Consider the following 6,000-nt stretch of genomic DNA (forward strand, 5'->3'; position numbering starts at 1 on the left):
TGTGCGCACATAGAGCTAGAAAGTGTGCCTAGACCTGCCATACAGACTAGAAAACCTTATGATTCATGGCGTATTAGAATATTCAGGAAGCAGTGCCTCAGGTAAGGAATAATTAGCCCAGACCGAGTGAGCATTGCTACAGTCTTATCTAATAAATCTTGAAAGCAAGACCAAAAGGGTCAAACTGTTTCCGACTAAGTTAACTGCATCACAGAATAAAGCTTAGATATATTTCCAGGAATACAAATTATCCAGCACCAAACAAGGTAAAATTCAAAATGTATGGCATCTAATTTACCAGACATGGAAATAATTAAGAGAATATGACCCATAATTAGAAGAAAAATCAGTCAAGTAAAATTGACTCCGACCTGACAGAAATGTTAGAATTAGGAGACAGGAATACTGTTGCAGCTATATTCCAAATGTTAGAACTGGAAAGAAAAATAAGGAAGATATAAAAATATAGGAAGTAGGATTGATAACAAATTACACATTATAAAATAAAAGATTAGTCAACTTAAAGATATATTGATGGAAAGTATTCAAAATGAAACACAAAGAGAGAAGAATAAAAAAGAAGAAGAAGAAATGAACGAGTCATCATTGTCCTTTGAGACAAACTCAAGGGAGCCAATTACGTGTAGTGAGTGTCCCTGAGGGAGGGGGAGGGGTATTTATTAAAACCTTTTTAAAAATAAATGCTGGAAAATTTCCAAGCTTGATCAAAACTATAAACCCACAAAAAAACCTGATTTTAAGCAACTCGATGAAGCTCAAGAAAAAGAAACTTGAAGAAAACTACATCAAATGGCATCACAATCAAATTGCTTAAAGCCAGTGATTAAAAAAAACAAATCTTAAAAGCAGCCAAGGGAGTGATGGACAGGGCAGGGAATCTTGTTATGTACAGAACAAAGATGAAACATGGCAACAGATTTATTGTCAGAAATAATGGAAGAAGGCAGTGGAACAACATTGTTAAAGTACTGAAAGGAAAAAAACTGTTAACCAAGATTTCTGTACCAAGTAAAAATACATTCCAAAAATGGAGGGGAAACCAAAGCTTTACAGACGTACAAAAGGCGACAGAATGTATGGCCAATGGACTCTCACTATAAGAAATGTTAAAGGAAGCCCTCCAGCAAAAGAGAAAAGAAACCAGATGGAAACTTGGATCTAGAGCAAGAAATGAGGAACACAAGGAATGGTAATTATACCATTAAACATATGCTTTTTTTCTTATTAAAAAAATCTTTTTAAAAGATAATATACTCTTTTTAAGCAAAATGGAAAATAATCTAGCATGGAGCTTATAAAATATTGTAAAAGCAAAATGAATGGTAACTATAGTACAAATGTTGAAGGTGAGGAAATGGAAATGTATTTTTATATGACTTTTTGTTATATGTGTGTATAAAAAATCTTCAGATCAATTCATATAAAACCAATGTCATCATTTTGGGTGGCAAACCTTTAATATTTATCCAGCTTAAAGCTAACGACTTTTATCATTTATATCATTTCAACACCTTTTCCCGGAAGTACATTTTGTTACCAATAGATTTTGGAGAAGGCATGAGGATACTACATTGCTCAAAGCTTTATAGTCAATAAATAATAATAATAACTAAAATGTATTGAAGCTTTACATATAGTAACCCACCTAATAACCCATCCAAGACCTACCACAGTCCATTGAAGCAGGTCTTCTATGAGCCTGATTTTATAGAAGAGCGAGCTAGGGGACAAGCTAACACAAAATAGAGACAGGACACAAACCCAGGAGTTCAGGCCTTTTAACAAAAGAACATTGAGAATCTGCAAGCTTCATGACTGTACACACTGACCTTTTTGTTTACTTGGTTTTATTGCTGTTTTCTGAGAATTTCTGCTTCTTAAAATCTTCTAAGTTAAAATTTTTGTGGCTTTACTGGGCATATCCAAGAATGGGTGCCTTGATTGTTTTCCTCAAAAAATCATTTGGGGTCTGTTCTAACAAACAGCTATATAGAGATAGAGACATAGAGAGGGAGAGGAAGGGAGAGAGAGAGACTAAGAGAGAGATTGGAAGAGAAAGTCCTGGAGAAATAGAGATTTGTAAATACAATCTTTGACTTTACAGAGTCCACAGTTAATGGGGGGAAGAGGCAGGTAAGAATGTAATGAGCAGGGCACTGGGTGGCTCAGTCGGTTAAGCATTCAATTCTTGGCTTCCGCTCCGGTCTGGATTTCAGGACCATGAGATTGAGCCCTGTGTCGGGCTCTGCACTCAGTCCAGAGTCTGCTTCAGACTTTCTGTCCCTTTCCCTCTGCCATTACCCCACCCCCATGCTCTAAAATAAATAAATAAATCTTAAAAAAAAAAAAGAATGTGTCGTTACCACCCAGTGGGGAAAGTACCATGCTGGCAGAAAACGGAAGGTATTATGAAATCACAGAGAGCTTCTGCTAGGTTTCTTTGATGGGAGAAATATGGTGAGAATTCTGGGAAAAGGTGATTAGAATTCTGCGGTTGCGTCACAATTTAGTTCTGTCTTCTAATATTTGATTTAAATCATCACGTCTGTGCTTGGCCCATGCTTGCCCATGCTAGCCCCACACTGCCTAATACAAGGGGTTGGCCAATGGAGAGTACTCAAATACTCGATAAATCAACAAAAATTTACACAAACACTCACACACACAAACACACACACACACACACACACACACAGAGACACACACACACACATTTAACCCACCAGGGACTGCCTTTAACTTTTTATTTTGTGCCTGTATTTCTCTCTCCACACTTTGGAACACCTGCAGCGTCTCCAGGTGGGACTCGAGGGTGGAGGTTTCTCCTAAGTCTGGCTTACAATCTTTCCACCAACACATGTGCCTTGGGGGCTCTAACAGTTTCCAAGGGCTACCAGAACAAGAGATTGCAAGGTTAAGATCCCTATAACAACAGAAACATATTCTTTCACAGCATGGATGCCAGGCTTCTAAAGTCAAGCAGTCGGCAGGGCTGTGTTCCTTCCAAAGGCTCTAAGGAAGGATCCTTCTTGCTTCTTCCAGCTTCCAGTCAGTACTTGGCTTGTTGCTGCCTAACTTCATCTCTCCTTCGGTCTTCACGAGACTGTCTCTTCTGTGCATCTGTGCCATCTCCTCTCTGTCTAAGAATATCTGCCAGTAGATTTAGGGTCCTCCCCGATAGACCCTCATCTTGAGATCCTTAATGATATCTCTAAAGACTCTTTACTTTTTCCAAGTAAAGGCACACCCACTGATTCTGAGTACAAGAAGGTGGGCCTATCTTCTGGTGGGCCAGAGTTCAATTCGCGACAGAGACATCTCCAGCAGGATCAGGAATAAGGTGAGGAGAGTGAGGCGGACTCAGAGGCAAAGTTGAAGGGAGTGCTGAAAAATCCCTAGTACTATAAATAAATAGCAAATTCATAATACTAAATACATAATAAAAATAAATATTTTAATCAAATATTTCAAAAAGTGAAAATTAATGCAGAAAGTAAACGCTTTAAAAATAGGAAATTTCAAATAAAACAGGATCAGGGGTATCGATTTTTTTCCTTTTAGGTTTCTAATATGGCTTAGCATGTCAGTCCTTTCCAGCCATAGCCCACGCCTCAGAGCCACAGTAGGGATGAGCTGAGCCAAATCCACCATTTCCCCAGTCACAATTTCAATCACCCTTCCCAGAAACATTGCTCTAGGGAGCTTCACTCAGGAGAGGGAGGCTTCGTGCTTCCAAAGCAGGCTTATTTGTCTTAGGAATTATGCAAACACCTCCTGAGAAGCTAATTAAAATGGAAGCCCATGCTGCCAGTTCTGGGAAGCCTCCAAGTAAGCATCATGAGGCTGCCAGAAAGTGTTATTAATACACACACCCAACCTCTCACTGTGGCGGAAGGGGGTCAGAGGACTCTGAAGGACAAACTCTGAAAGGTGAGTGTGAGGTGAAAGTTCCTGAGCCCTACGGCCAAGCACAGCGTGGAGCAAACAGGAGGTATTCAGTAAGTGTAGGAACGAGTGGTGTTGCATGCTGAGTGGATGTGGTCTAGGAACAAAAATAAAAGTGTATTTCTTGCTTCCTAGCACCACTAAAAAAGAAATGCTATATACCCTTGATTTGTCTGCTATCCCCAAGCACTGAATCAATACCATTGACTAATTGTTTAATGCTAAGTAATTAGTATGAAATAATAACCAGTGAGAAAGTGTAATAAAAAATACAATCACGGGGCACCTGGGTGGCTTAATGGGTTAGGCCTTTGCCTCCAGCTCAGGTCATGATCCCAGGGTCCTGGGATCGAGCCCCGCATTGGGCTCTCTGTTCAGCGAGGAGCCTGCTTCCCTCCCCACTCTGTCTGCCTCTCTGCCTACTTGAAATCTGTCAAATAAATAAATAATATATTAAAAAATACAATCACATTGCAAAATATTTTAAAATATATAGCAAAAAAATTTTTTTAAAGCATGTAAGCAGACAAGACAAAACAGGCAGGAACTACAAGAAAAACAGAGGCTTAACAGCATAAAGATAGAATTTCCCAAGTGGCACTGCACTCTGGGCTCAATAGCCTAATGATATAAATGAACCTCAAATTTGCATAGGAACTTAATGTAATTTCAAAAAAGAATCAATGGTTGTTTTGGTGAGGAGCTTAACAAACTGATTTTTAAATTCATCTAAAAGATCAAAGCAGGGCCACCTGGGTGGCTCAGGCAATTGAGTGACCGACTCTTGGTTTCAGTTCAGGTCACGATCTTAGGGTCCTGGGTTTGAAGCCCACTTCAGACTTGACGCTCAGTGCAGAATCTGCTTGTCCCTCTCCCTCTGCTCCTCACTCTGGCTCTCTCTCTCTCTCCCTCTCAAATGAATAAATAGCATCTCTAAAAGAATAAATAAATCTTTTTAAAAAAAGATAAAGAAAGAAAGAAAGGAAGGAAGGAAGAAAGAAAGAGAAAGAAAGAAAGAAAGAAGTGAGAACAGTTGAAGATCTTTTGAAAGAACAAATTACGGATAACGTGAACTTCCAGGTAATTAAAATTAGTTGTAAAATATAGTAAGTAAGGCACAGGACAGTGTTATAGGATAACAAGATGGACAGATTTAACAGACAGAAAGCCTAGAAACTGAACTCCCTATATATGGGTCTTTAATATGTGGTGTCATATATACCATATCAAATCATATTTATTCATTTATCTAAAAGATTTATTTATTTATTTATTTATTTATTTATTTATTGGTCAGACAGAGATCACAAGTAGGCAGAGAGGCAGGCAGAGAGAGAGAGAGAGAGGAGGAAGCAGGCTTCCTGCCGAGCAGAGAGCCCAATGCAGGGCTTGATCCCAGGACCCCAGGACCATGACCCGAACTGAAGGCAAAGGCTTTAACCCCCTGAGCCACCCAGGCGCCCCCAAGTCATTATTAAAAAAGATGTCTTGATTAATATTGTTCAAACCTAGAGGTATTTTTTATTAGAGAAAAATAGGTTGTCATTTGATATTATATATGAATTAAATTTAAATTGGTTATATGAAGTTATATGAGACTACCATATCTCTAGGTAAAGATGGGTTTTCTAAGCATAAAAACAAAGAAAGAAACTTCAAAGAAAAGATAGATCAGTTTTTCTCCATAAATATTAAAATATGTGTGTTAAAACTCACCATAAACCATAAAGGTAAAAGAAACAGTAAATGTAGAAAATATGAGCCACATATATGAAAAGTCAGGAATAAAAGACCTTCTATGATAGGCTTCTCAAAATCAACAAAAGTTCTCAAAAATCAATAAGAAAGAGAAAAGATGGGTAGTCAAAAAAATGAGTGAAGCTCATATGTAGAGAATTCATTTAAAAAAAAATTAAGTGACCAATTATTATGTGAAAAATATTAGCCTAACAAAAGAAATGCAAGTTAAAGTAACAGCAAGAAACCATTTCTCAGGTGGACAAAATTATTTTAAAAGATCAAATGTAATACTCC

This window comes from Mustela putorius, unplaced genomic scaffold (assembly GCF_011764305.1).
Source record: "Mustela putorius furo isolate JIRA1106 unplaced genomic scaffold, ASM1176430v1.1 tig00003853_pilon_pilon_pilon, whole genome shotgun sequence".
NCBI lineage: Eukaryota > Metazoa > Chordata > Mammalia > Carnivora > Mustelidae > Mustela > Mustela putorius.